Raw genomic sequence first — 14,781 nt, 5'->3', positions numbered from 1 at the left:
TATATAAGTATATAAAAGTATGTTAACTATTGAGGGAGCTTAAAATAAGGGAAATAATATTGTTGGGTGAGTTAGTCAAGAAAATCCTGAAAGAAGACTTTCATTTGGGTCCTAAAGGAAATGTTTGTTAGGAAGTAGCAAAGGAAATGAGGGAGCTACATGGTGCATAATAAGGTAATAAGGACAACCTGAGTGCAAGTCCAGCTCAAAGGGGCAGCTAGATGGTGTAGTGGGATACAGCGCTGGCCTTGAATTCAGGAGGACCTAAGCCCAATACAGCCTTAGACACTTAATGTGTCATGGCTGTGTGACCTTGAACAAGTCATTTAACCCCAATTGCCTCCCCAAAAAAGTACAGCCTCAGAAACATCCTAGCTGTGTGACCAAGGGCAAGTTATAACCTCTGTTTACCACTGGAGAGAAAAAAGCAAATCATTTGGAGCAACTGAATTCAAACATGTTTCCAACATTTACTAGCTGGATGAACCTGGACAAATCAGTTAGTCTCTGTTAACCTTAATCTGAGCTCATATTGGTCTGATCAGACACAGTCAGACACACTGTAATTTGATTCTTACATAGTGATGTCATTTTGGTCCTCTTCGAAAATAGAGGACCATATACCTTAATCCATTGGACAAGGAACTGGCAAACTACTTTGGCATCTTTGCCACACACAAAAAACCATGGACAATATGGTTCCAGAGTTCAAGAAGAGTCAGACATGACTGAACAACTACTAACAAAAGAAAAATATGAAGACAAAAAGAACTACCCAATTTGACTACTACAGAGATCACTCATAGAAAGCAGAATTATTTATTAGAATCTCGAGAAGCGGACCCCATCCTGGTCTGCAAGCCAAATTTCATAGGGCCAGAGCCTTGAAAATGCTTACAGCTTTTATACATTTCAGACAAAGAACCTCCAAAATCCCACCCTCTATATGTTGTGATTGGTCACAGAAGTCTACTGTTCCCCTAGTCGGTCAGTGGAATGTAGTAGACAAGGTGATATATAGCTTCTTTGGCCACATAATCCCTTCCTTGGACAATGGAAATTAGTCCAGACCTTATCTAAACTCACGTGACTCCGGAGAAGCCGAAACAGAGTCCTATAGGCTTGATCTACTTTAGAATCTGTAAGTTCTTCACCTTTTCCCACACAAAGGTATTCTCGGCAGAGGGAGTAGTGTAAGCAAAAATAAGAGAAGAGTCAGGTTAGAAAGTACTGAGAGTTGAAACTGGATAGATAGCAATGGAGTCAGCTGATAAAAGATTATAAATGTTAAATGGAGAAGTTTAGGTGAGCACTGATGGAAAGTCACTTGCACTGGGGTGACTTTCACCCGCATTGGTCCAGAAAAGAATTCTGTTTTTAAACTGGTATAAGATCCTTGTTCTTGTTCTTGACCCAGAGATAAAAGATTTAAACAAGGAACCACTTGAAAGCAAATAAGAGGTTTGACATCTTTTGTTTAGTTTCAAAATCCTTTTGAATAAAGAAAGGTACTGTTTACACCACAGTAGCATTTTAATTGGATTATGAGATGTCACAGGGAGTTATATTTCTACATGCAAACCTTATGCCAAGCTACTCAGTTGTATATCTCTAATCCACATCAGTTAGTAACATCACTGATTTACAGCCCTCTCTCAATCAATAGATCAGTTGTTTTTTTTTTTTTTTTAAGGGTTATAACTTTCTTATTTTTTCTACTTTCCTTTGGTGCATTTTCTTTTTTAAAATTATAGCTTTTTATTTATATATATGTGTGTGTGTATTTTTAATTTATTTTTATAAAGATATTTCTTTTCTTTTTTTATTATGGCTTTTTATTGACAAAACATATGCATGGGTAATTTTTCAACACTGACCCTTGCAAAAACTTCTGATCCAACTTTTCTCCTCCCTCCCTCCACTCCCTCCTCTAGATGGCAGGCAGTCCCATACATGTTAAACATGTTAAAATATATGTTAAATACAATAAATGTATACATATTTATACAGTTATCTTGTTGCACAAGAAAAATCTGATTCAGAAAGAAGGTAAAAGTAACCTGGAGGAAAAACAAAAATGCAAGCAAACAACATCAGAAAGAGTGCAAATGCTATGTTGTGGTCCACAGTCATTTCCCAATGTTCTTTCTCTGGGTGTAGCTGATTCTGTTCATTACTGATCAACTGGAACTGATTTGGATCCTCTCACTGTTGAAGATAGCCACTTCCATCAGAATTGATCATCATACAGTATTGCTGTTGAAGTGTATAATGATCTCCTGGTTCTGCTCATTTCATTTAGCATCAGTTCATGTAGGTCTCTCCAAGCCTTTCTGAAATCATGTTGGTCATTTCTTACAGAACAATAATATTCCATAACATTCATATTCATAACTTATTTAACCATTCAATTTGGCATCCATTCAATTTCCAGTTTCTAGCTACTACAACTCCACCAACAATGCATCAGTGTCCCAGTTTTCCCACATCCTCTCCAACATTCTTCATTATCTTTTCCTGTGATCTTAGCCAATCTGATAGGTGTGTAGTGGTATCTTGGAGTTGTCTTAATTTGCATTTCTCTGATCAATAGTGATTTGGAACACTCTTTCATATGAGTAGAATTAGTTTTAATTTCATCATCTGAAAATTGTCTGTTCATTTCCTTTTAACATTTATCTGTTAGAAAATGGATGCCAGAGAGTTTTGTACTTAATTCTGGAGGTTACTGGGAATCATTGGAGTTAATCAAAGAAAAAGACAATATGGAAAACTCACTTCAGTGGCTGAATGGAAGATAGACTGGAATAGGAAGAAACTTAGTTTGGGGGCTCAAGAAGGACCCAAAATGTTAGGGTTCTAGACTAGTGTTGAGAGGCATCTCAAAATAATTTGCAGACTTAGATCCATCTCCAAGTCAAGGGGCAAAGTTTAATATAATTGTGACACCAAATAAAGTAGGCTAAATTCCAAAAAAATTTAGCACAAAACCAAGTGCAAGAAAGTAAATTTACAGGGAAAAGTGAGAAGGACCAAGTGCTTCATGTCAGTAATATGTTACTTTTATGGCTTAGAGGTGGAGTTGTGGAGGGGTCTAGTTCTGACTTTGTGCACAAATGCAGTACCCATAGTTCTCTGGGCAGAGTTCATGGGGAACCTTCAGAAGGTGTGTTTTTAGGCCTGAAATGTCACTAGGTCAAATAGAGGACACTCAGTTTTGTTCTGCACATTAGTTAACTTTAAATACTTCATTATTGTTGCTCTTTAGTTTCAGAAACTCTGTTATCACTGACCAACAGGCTGTTATCTGACAGCCGGCAATATTTGTGGCCTTAGTATCCTAGTCATATAGAGTAAACTGGGGCAGGATGGCCTAGGGGAAGAAATATATCATTTCTAATTACATCACTTCCAAGGTCAGGTGATCTTAGGGTTATTGCTATATCCTCCCTAGGAGCTGAACTACATCATTAGGACAGGCAGACCCAACAGGAGGATATTTCAGTAGTCCAAACATGAGGTGATAAAGGCCTACCCCAAAGTGATAGCAACAGAGGAGAGAAAGGGATATATTAAAGAGATTAAAAAAAAAAAAAAAACCAAAACATTGTTCAAGGTGAAATAAATAGAATCTGGCAACAGATTAGATATTGGGAATGTAAGAGTGAAAAGATGAGGATGACATTGTGCTAGAAGATAGAAGGATTGCTCTCTATAGTAATCTGAGAAGTTAAAAGAAGGCAAGAAGGATTTAGGGTGAAAAATAATTAGTTCCCTTTGGAATATTTGAGTTTAAGAAGTCTGTTGGACATGCAATTTGAGATATCTAAAAGGCAATTGGAGATTTATGATTGAAGGATAACAGAAAGAATAAGGCAGGATAGATAGATTTCTGAATCATCAATAAATAAACATTTATTATGCACCTATTCCAGGTACTGTGCCAAACACTGAGAATACAAAAAGAGGGAAAAGACAGTCTCTGGCCTCAAAAAGCTCACAATTCCAATCCCATGGGGGAAATTACACTTAAATAAATATATACAAAACAAGCTTTGTATAGGAAAAATATGAAATAATTTAGAGAGGGAAGGCATTAGAATTGAGCAAAGTTGGGGAAGGCTTCCTGTAGGGGATGGAATTTTAGTTGGCACTTAAAAGGAAAGTCAGGGGAAAGAGTAGAAGGGGAAAAGAAATGTTACAGGCAAGAGGGACAATTAGCAAAAATGCCCAGTCAAGAGGTGGAGTATCTGGTTCACAAAATAGTGTCACTGAATCAGAGTATGTGTAAAGTAGTAAAGTATAAGAAAATTGAAAAGTTGGGTGGAGTTGTTATAAAAGGCTTTGAACGTCAAAAAGAGTATTTTGTATTTGATCCTGGAGCCATTGAATAGGGAAGAGGAGGAGATAAACCTGAACTTTGGGAAAATCACCTTAGAGACTAAATGGAGGAAGATGAAGTAGGGTGAGGCTTAAGGAAGGCTGACACCCCCCTCACCAGCAGACTATTGCAATAATCGAACTGTGAGGTGATAAGATCATGTACCACAGTGATGGCAATGTCAGAAGGAAGAAGGGGATGTAATCCAGAGATGCTGCAAAAGTGAAATTGACTGGCAACAGAGAGGATATGGGGAAGTGAGAGAGGACAAGGAATCCAGGATGATTCCTGGTTATGTCTGGGGAACTAAGAAAACGGCATTGCCTTTTACAGTAATATGGAAGATAGGAGATGGGGGACAAGATTTAGAGTGAAAGATAATGGATTCCATTTTGGACATGTTGATCTTAAGATGTCTACTGGACATCTGATTTGAGACATCTTAAAGGCAGTTAGAAATAGAAGACTGAAGGTCAGCAGAGAATTAGAGCAGGATAAATTTGAGAATCATCTGCATAGAGATGATAATTAAATCCATGAGAATTGATGAGAAAGTAGTTAGAGGGAGAAAAAAACAATCTCTGAGGAACATCTAATGTTAGAGAACATGATAGAGAAGAGGATACAGTGAAGGAGACAGAAAAGGAGCAATCAGATAGATACATAGGAAGAAAATCTGAAAAATCTAGGGAAAAAGAAAATATCAGGGGGAAGAAAGTTATCAAGAGATCAAAGCCAGCAAAGAGGCTAAGAAGAATGAGGAGTTTAAAAAGCCATTGGATTTGGCAGCTTTGAAAACTTTGGAGAAAGCAGTTTTGATGGAAGGATAAAAGTTTGAAGCCAGATCATAAAGGATTAAAAAGAGTAAGAGCAGAGGAAGTGTAGACACCTATTGTGGATGATATTTTCATGGAGTTTAGTTACAGAGGGCAGAAAAGATATAGGACAAAGTTAGCAGGGATTCAAAAGGAGAACATGGGTATGTTTGTAAGGCAGTAAGGAATGAGCCAGTAGAGGGGGAGATTGAAAATAAGTAAGAGAGAGAAGACGACAGCAGAATCTGTTGGAGGAGACAGAACAAAATGGAATCAATTGAACAAAAAGGATTTAGTCTTGATAAAGAAGGCCAATTCATCACGTGAGATAGAGGTGGAGGAGAAGCTTCATATAAGAGATAGAATTTGAACTTTGAAGGAAAATAGAGATTTCAGGAGTAGTTCAGGAAATGAGTTCTGTAGATTGAGAACAAAACCAGAACTGAGTTTTAGAATTCAATTTAATAAATGGTGCCTACTATGTGTCAAGCCCTGTGTTAAGCACCAGGAATACAAAAAGCAAAAGACAATCCCAAGCCCTCAAGAAGCTTACAGTCTAATGAGGACATGGGAAGGACAACATGCAAACATATACACACAAAGCAAGCTATATATAGGATAAATAGAAAATCATGAAAATAGGGAAAGTACTGGAATGAAGAAAGGTTGAGAAAAATTTCATATAAAAGGTGAGATTTTATCTAAGAATTTAAGGAAGTCTGGAAGGTTAGTAGTTATAGTATAAGAAAGAAAGCATTGTAGACACGAGGGACAGCCAGAAAGAATGGCCAGAACTGAGAGATGGAGTGTCTTGTTTGTGGAACAGCAAAGAAATCAGTATCATTGGATCAAAAAGTACATGGTGAGAAGTAAGGTATAAGATGACCAAAAAGATAATTCATTAAGCTGTCCACAAAGGGGAGAACCAATATAAGTGACCTACTCCCCCAAATTTCTCTGAGTTACTTGTTATATAGGATTCATTCAAAGGAGCAAGGAAATAGTTCTCTGATTGGCCTACATGTGATGAATTTCCAAATACAACAAATAGATCGCCTAAAATGTATATCTCAGGAAATGGGAAATTCCTTGCATCACTTTTTGGATCCCTTAGAAGGTTTCTCAGGTCAGCATGACCTGCAGGTCCTGACTTATACAATAAACAAGTCTAGTCTCTACGCAATACAAGTCTGATTTCTTGCTATGCAAGGCTAGATTCAAACAATGCTATAATTAATAATTTTCCCCACAGGGCAATGAAGATTAAACACCCAAAGTAGCATTTTTGGTACATATAGACAAAATCCCACACATACATATGGTATGGCGAGGTGGTATAACCACCCATGGTTGTAATACACTATATATTATTCCTTACATGAGGCATGAAAATGGTAGCTGCTTTGCATTGGAATATTTTCACGCCACCTTGTCTTCACCCTCAAGAGTCTTGATTAGCAGAAATAATCATCAACACACAGTTGCACCATAATTTTATTGAGATACTAGGAGTGACCCAGTTGAAAGAAAATGTACTCCTACTCACCACTCTAGCCATTGAGCCCCCACTGGTGCATTTCCCATTCACTCAATTAGCCATTTCTTACACAGAGATAATCAAAATAATGACACTTTTAAATCTTAAATATAATAATTTACTTAATAAGACAAAAGAAATAACATCACAGTTATGTGTATAAAAGTCAATGCAGGAATAATAAATACATCACAATATATATCTAAATTTAGAATTTAGAAATTAGATCATACTTTCCCACAACATCCATAATATCTGTGATGAAGACTTTCAGGAATCTAAAAGGGATCCATATAAGAGAGGAAAACCCATGTGTTGAAGGTCACTTACAACTCTGCAGGCTTTTATGTAATCAGTCCATTTACAAACATCTGCATCAGCAAAATTGTTTTTCTGCCCATTGCTTGACTGTTGTCCTTTGGCACTCTTTAGCTGGGCAAATTCTCCTCTTCTTTGCTCCAGCATAACCTTTACAAATGTATAAAATTTGCAATCAGCTTTAAAAGAGTATCTGGAAAGTGTGACCATTTGCTATGAAAACAGTCCTTTTTTTAATGCAGAGAACTACCAAAAAAAAAAAAACTCATCCACTATCTCTAAGCTATATAGATCAGCCTAACCAGTTATTTCACTTACCCAGATTTTGGTTGTCCAACCATCATGGAGATCACAGCAATACAGCTCAAGCTGAGTCTTTTAAACCAGATAAACACTGTAGCCAATACAATGGCTACTGTACAAAAACTCTTCTGATTTTTCTTCATAGATTGAAGGTTCCTCAGAGAGCAAGGGACTTCTTATTAAAAGCAAGCTTTGCCTCTCTCCAAATCTAGGTAGTACAAGAGAGAAATAGGTATTATTACAGTTAACCAGTTAATTTCTCTTTCCCACCAACCAAGAATAACTCAACTGAAGAGCTTTATAAGCTGTCCACTCCTAAGAGTCGTAGCTTCAACAAAGCATTTTTCTAGCCCACCCAAACCCCCAACCCCAACCAATACTTCTACAAATCTCCTCAGGTTCCTATGTCAGATTCTTTGGTTTTTAATTGTTGTTCAGTCATGTACAACTCTTCATGACTCCATTGGTATTTCCCTAGCAAAGGTACCGAAGTGACTTGTCAATTCCTTCTCCGGCTCATTTTAAAAGGAAAAAACTCAGGTAAGCAAGAACGAGAGACTTACCCAGGATCACATAGCTAATAAATGGCTGACATCATATTTATTTGAATTCAGGTCTTCTTGACTACTGCCCCACCTAGCTGTCAGTTTTTATACCCAAGTCCTATTTACATCAAGGGCTTAAATGAGAAGTGCTCAATGACTCACCTCTCAATTAAAAAGTCATAACTTCCCAAATTTACCCTAACAAATTAATAGGCTTTTCTAAAAGCATATCTAAAAGTTTCTATGATTTCTTTTTTTTATTTAGCTTTACCCTATTTAGTCATAAAACAGTTATACATAAATGAGCTACTCTATCCCTTCAAGTTCCAAAGAGTCTATCATGGTTCAGTCTCTTTGGTGTCTTTGGAAGTATGTTTCTTCTCATTCATATTTCTTCAATTTTCATTAAATAAAATCTTTTTTTCTGTCTCTTCAAAACATCAAATTGTTCCCACAAAAGCAAAGCACAAATCTACGTTTTTCATAAGGAGATGTGTTTTTGTTTACACCACAGATTTTCTGTCCAAAACTGCTCAGAATGTCATCTTTTGTCAGCTTCATAATCTTATACATATTAGCATTTGTTTTAATTAAAACAAAATTATTTTCCTACTTTTAAGCTCATCATTATATTCAGGTAAAATAGTAGCAGGTGTTTACAGAGTCTGATAATTAATATTATTGTGCTTTACAAAGAAATGATTTCATTTTTCTTTTTCATCAATAAACTAAGCTCCACTTAGACTATTCCTTACACAGGAATAGGGAATAGGCTGTGTACTCATAGAGAAGGGAAATGAATGAAAGAAAAGGCATTGATTAAGTACTTACTATATTCTAGTCCCTGTTCTAGAAATTGAATAGTATGTGTGAGGGACAAAAGATGTCCTTAAGGACTGAAATGGTAGCCTTATGGTGAGCAACAACTATGGCCACCTCATACTCTGTAATTAGTAGTACCAAGATATATATTCTGGGCTTTGGAAGTGGGCCTACATAATCCACTTGCCAAGATTTGGCTATACCCTAAGAGGATCATCCCTACAGATTCCCTTTCTAGGTGGGGATAAAGTTAGCAGATTGTCCGGTTCTCCCGAGCTTCCTTGATTTCTCTGGGTGAGTTGAGGCCTGTCTGGTGGTATGTTCATTCCTATGACTAGTTGGGGCGAAAATCCATCATATTACTGAACTGATTTGTCAGGTGTGAGGATTAACTGAGACATTTTTGACAAGCACTTAGCCTAGCACAGAGTGGATGCTTAATGCTTCTTCCCTTCTCTAGAGAGCACTTGACTCACAAGACTCTGAGGTATAAGCACTATAGTTATGAGTATTCCTATTTTATAGATGAGAACCCTAAGTCTGACAAAGTAGTAAGCGTCTTGCCCAGGGCTATCCTAGTAATTATCAGAGTTTGGTTGTTATTGTTTTTGTTGCTTTTTGATTGGACCTTTAGTTTTATTGTTAGAAGGAGCTACTTATTAATTCAGGTAGGCACCTCCTCTGCAAGTTAGAGTTTAACAGAATTACTAAGAGGATAAGTGATGTGCTTAGGGTCATACAGTATGTGATAGGTATAATTTGAACCTAAATCAAGGCCAGCCATCTGGTGTGTACCACACTATCTCTCAAAGCATATGGAATACAATATAACTTTTTCCTAGCTATCGGTCATTATTATATGAACATTATTTATTCTACTCTGCTGCAGCTATCACTATGATTATAGTGATTATATGGTTATAGGTAAAGAAGTAAATGGACACGGGATTAATGGGTTTTATTAGACATTATCCAGCTATCATTGGCTTGGTAACTTAAAGTTTACTAAGGACTTCATATTATGTTGCCAGTCAATAGACTTCTCCTTTCCTTCCAATAGAGAACCAGCTAACCAAAGCTTCTTAGGATATAATCTTCAACTCTTCTTGGTTTTTATGATTGATTTTAGACTCTTCAAGGTTTTGGGAGGGGCTGGAAAAGACTTTTTATTCTTCCTTCCTTTTAGTTTGCCCACTTGCTATCCCTTCTATATGCTCAAAAGTCTCCACTTTGCTGAAGTGTTCTGTTCTGAGTTCATGATGGTTGTTTTCATGGAGAATTCTTTATTTAGTGCCATCCTGACAAACTTTGTCAATTCTGGGCTGTGTTTCTTATGATTTCACTTTACTTACAATTGCAGCCCCTTCTTCTCCCTCACACTCATTCATTCTCTTGTGAATGACTCTTAATACCTCTGTACCTCCTATTGTCTTCTTCAGTTTGGGGCACGAGAGATGGCAGGCTCAGTGTTATTAAGAGTATAAACTAGTGATGTTTTAGTTTTTTAGTGAATGCTATGGCATGAAGTTTGGAAGGGGATAGGGGCAGGAATGAGTGCTTGGTGAGTGGTATGATGAGAATCACTGAAGTACAACTACACTAAGAGGTTCTCTATTATCCTGAATCCCAGAACTATTTAGCTCTGAATTTTAATTCTGATCTGACAATGTGGGGTATAGAGGGCAAAGTCATTTTTTCCTTAAATTTTGTCCCCCTTTTTGGTGATAGCTTATATTTCTGCCTGGTAAGTTTTTTGAATGAGGACCATACATTTGGTTCTAATCTCAAACTGTTTTAAGCATTCTTCTTATAACTAAGATTAATTTGCTCTTATTTGCAGAGGCCTTTAGGCATTGATAGACAAAAAAAAAATTTTGTTGTTGTTGTATTTTGTTGTCGTTCATTTTTGGCTCTTTGTGACCCTATTTGGGATTTTCTTGTGAAGATACTTGGAGTGCTTTGCCATTTCTTTTTCTATCTCATTTTACAGAAAAGAAACTGAGGCAAGTGACTTACCCAAGATCACACAACCAGTAAATATCTGAGGCCAGTTTTGAAATCATGAAGTGGAGTCTTCCTGATCCCACGCCTAGTTCTCTCTCTCTTGTGCCAACTAGAAATTGTTTCCTTGATAGCAATTTTTAAAAATGTTACTTCCTTCACAATCTGTAGATCCCATTTTTTTTTCTCTTCATCTCAGCTCCTGGAGGTCCTTGTATTCTGTAACTAAAAGCTTCCTTTCCTTAGACATAGGAGATGTGGGAACAGACCTCTTACCTTCTAGGGATAGAATAGTCTATAACTACTCTAGGTTAGCAAAAGGCTGTTTCTGCTGAGAGAAAATGACGCTGCAGAAACCGAAATGGCCAGACATGCCAAGCTGTTTACTTTGAAATTCCAAAGCCTTGACCAGCTTTTTTGATTTCCTGGAATGCTTTTATTCCATCATGTGGTAACTGAGGAGGAAGGAGCCTGTAACCTCAAAGTGCCAGCTGGAATAATGCCTCTTAGTTACAGAGCAGTCTCACTCACACACACACACACACACACACACACACACACACACACACACACACGATGTCTCATGGCCTCTTATAACCCTAGTGTCTCACTAAACTCCCATGCATAAGTCACTGGATGACATTACGATGACACAGTTTTCGTCAGCCTAGATTTAACTAATGTTTGGGAAAGAGAGGCGGAGTCATACAGATTTAGGGAAACTGGTCAGCTCCAAGGACTGTCATTTCTCAAAAATCTGTCACTCCTGCAGAAGGGTCTGAGTGCACCTTAAGTCTACCTCTACATGGCCTGGGACAATATTTGCACATTGGGGAGTGAGGAAAAATACCGGATCCAATTGAAGCAGTCGGAGGAATTCAGGTAGTAAGGGAAAATGTAATTAACCAGACTGGAATTGGGCCAGCACACTAGGGCTCAACACCTCCCATGGCTGTGAAAAGTTCCAGTGGCTATGACCCAATGAAACAGAAACTGATTTTGTTGTGGACTTTTCTCCTTCACTGAGAACCGTCCCAGAAAGAATTCCAGACAGGAATGCTGTTGCCTGGGCTAACAGCAGGACCACATTGTTGTTTTATTTAATCCTTCATTCCCGAAGAGGACATGACATCAGGGAGGTAATGCTATGACATGCAAGTGAATTGGATTTAGGTGAGGAAGGGCTGGGCAAGGTCACCTGCCTCACTTTCCCCTCCAGAACCAATTGGGTCCAGTGGCCTGATACAGATCAAGACGACTGGACATGGCCCTGGATACTGTGAGAGACTTTGACCTTTTTAAGCTAAAGTCTTCAATAGGTCTCAGTTTGAGACTGAACACATTCAGGGACTAAGGATCCGTGGCAAGTGAAGCAAAGAATTTCCTTTTTCACCTTGTCAAAAAAAAATCCATATAAACAAAGCTGGGAGGGGAAGGCCCTAAGGGCTTCTGGCCACTTTTTATGGCTGATGGCTCTGCCTCTCTTAAATCCAGTTTATACTCTAGTCAAGACATTACCCTTGTGAGGTCATTGGTCTTTTTTGAGAAAAGAGAATGAACAATAACAATAATAATCCTTGTATGGTTTGTCCTTAGTGACCAGTAGGATGTAAGCTAAGATGGCCTTGAAGTTAGGGCCAGAGGGTGTGACTCATCACAGTTTATCATATTTCCATATTTGCAATCATTCAATTCCAGAGGGGAGAAAAGAGGACATAAGCAGGAGGTAGAAAAGATGAAAAATGCTCATTTTTTTTCTCTCTGCCCCACAGATCTCTGCTGAGGTCAGAGGTCTGTGGGAAGGCCCTGTTGTAGCATGAGCTATGGCTGAAATGAGGATATAAGTGTTCTTTCTTTACCAAAGACCATGGGAGTTAAAGGACCAAGGGGTATCCTTTATCCTCACATAAAAGTGTTTCAAATCTTAAGCTCCTAAGACTTAAAACCCCTATCATGCTACAGTGATGAAAGATGCCCTTTGCCCACACCACCTGGACTCTGCATTGCACCAGGTGCAAAACACTACACTCTTGTGATCTAGCCGTTTTCTTTTGTTTGTCTAAAGTAAGCTAGAGGTGAGACTCCTCACCCTAGAACTTCCTACAGGGAAGTCTGTTCTCAGGAGGTGAGATCTTTCTTCTTTGTCTCTTTACTTTACTGCTCCTGTTGCTGTGTATGTAAAGCAGATGGGAGAAATTTTCGCATTTTTATTCCCTGGAAACTCCCATGGGGATTCTTTCCCTCACATCAACACCTTCACCAGGGAAAATTGTTCTTTTGGGTATTTACATAATATTAAGAAAAGAGAAGCCAGATTTAATCTTTATTCTATTCATTTAATACAGAAGAACTATTAATAGTAGAAGGTGAGAAGAGATACAAATGGAGAGGTAATAAGAAGGCCACAGAAGGGCCTGGCCTAGAGAACAGTGATCCTAAAATAACTGTATATTTTATGGCGCTCTGAGGCTTGCAAGGTGTTTTCCTCATAACAACCCTGTGAGGTAAGTAGTGAAAGTAGTATTTATCCCCATTTGACAGATGGACAGTCAGGTAGTCAAGAGGTATTTATTAAGTTTTCCAATCTTTTTCTATCTTCTTCTCTGCCATCTTATTCTCTTCAGCCTAGGGACACAGCCCTCATTGGTCTCCCAGCATTTTCTCTCCTCCAGGCTGGGAATGATTTCCTTGCTCATCTCTGCCTCCTGACTTACCTGGCTTTTTTCCAGTCCAATTTAAACCCTTCTAAGTTAGTGCCTTCCCTCAATTATTTATTTCCTATTTCTATTACATCTTCATTACATTTCCAGGTTTGTTTGCTTGTCATCCTTTCCATTACATTGTGAGCTTCCTGGAGAACAGGGACTGCCTTTTACCTTTTATTCTTTTTTTTTTTTTTTGGTATTTCCAGTGCTTAGCACAGTGACTGACAATTAAATAAATGTTTCTTAATTAACATTAAGTTACTACTTAAGGCCTACTGTGAGTCAAGCATTATATGAAGGACTGGGAGATGCAAGAAAAGGCAAAAAGTACTAATCCCTGCACTCAGGAAGCTAACATTCCAATAATGGAAGGAGTAAATACATAAACAATGAGATATAAAACATACAGCATAAATAAATCCCCTCTGAGAGGGGAAGGCACTAGCCTCTGGAGAGAATAAAGTCGACCTGCAGAAGATAGGATCTGAGCCAAGAAGGCCAGGGAAAATGAGGCAGAGGAGAGCAGGGAGGAAAGCATCCCAGGTATAGCAGATAGAAAGTATAAAGGCCCCAGAGCAATATGTGTGAAGACCATCGAGCAGGCTAAGGGAATGAACCCTCAGTGGTCCTTGTTATTGACTGGAGAATATGTAGTGGGCTGATGTAGCTGGAGTGTAGAGTACATGGAATAGAAATGAGAAGACTGAAAGGGTAGAAAGGGACCAGGTTATAAAGAGCATGAAATGACAGAGAACTTTATATTTGATTCTAAAGGTAAAAGAAAGAAAGCGGGTGGGGGAAGGAGGCAACATAGATATAAAATTTTTAAAATCACCTTGGCATCTGAGTATAGTTTAGATGGGGTAAAGAATTGAAGCAGAGATACTCTAATACACAAAGTTAAATCTAGTTATTACCTTAGATTTATTTCAGGACCCGTGGGCCAGAGCCAAGAGACCAGCATTCCCAATGCTCCTCCCTGAACCCTAGTGCTATGCCCAGGGCCCCTTCCCAGAGTCTCTTGCAGCCCAGGATCTGGTCCCAACTTAGGCTTTTATCACAGTCTTGACTCTGTGTCCCCAGCAGCCCCTCGTAGTTGCATTGTCAACAGACTGAATTGACACATACTCCAGAGGCCTGAGTGATTTTGCTTTTGGCATTGGGGGATGCTATGTGTCATTCCCCACCACCCCTTTCCAGGGAGAAGTCAATTTGCAACTGATGTGTTTGAGATTGATGTTCAGGCACCAAATAGTAGCATTCAGTCACGTGAAGAATTCACAATGGCCATTCTCTTTGGCAAAAGGGAAGTTTATAAGAGGTGACAGACAAAATGAAGAGATACAACAGACAC

General features: G+C 38.3%; 1 protein-coding gene and 1 long non-coding RNA gene across 10 annotated transcripts in view; one reads left to right on the top strand and one right to left on the bottom strand.

Annotated features, from left to right (window-relative positions):
* DLGAP1 (DLG associated protein 1) overlaps positions 1-14,781 on the top strand; it is a 1,118,212-nt gene that overhangs the window by 980,248 nt on the left and 123,183 nt on the right. The gene's annotated exons all lie outside the window — the stretch shown is intronic.
* The window catches only part of LOC127543995 (uncharacterized), a 40,976-nt gene continuing 27,960 nt past the window's right edge, over positions 1,766-14,781 (bottom strand). Inside the window, exon 2 of the long non-coding RNA XR_007949354.1 lies at positions 1,766-7,562. This is a non-coding gene — a long non-coding RNA (uncharacterized LOC127543995). The remainder of the gene's footprint in view (positions 7,563-14,781) is intronic.

This window comes from Antechinus flavipes, chromosome 1 (genome assembly GCF_016432865.1).
Source record: "Antechinus flavipes isolate AdamAnt ecotype Samford, QLD, Australia chromosome 1, AdamAnt_v2, whole genome shotgun sequence".
Classification (NCBI taxonomy): Eukaryota; Metazoa; Chordata; class Mammalia; order Dasyuromorphia; family Dasyuridae; genus Antechinus; species Antechinus flavipes.
The sequence above is the reverse complement of the archived record's forward strand: the minus strand, read 5'-3'. Positions and strand labels throughout refer to the sequence as shown.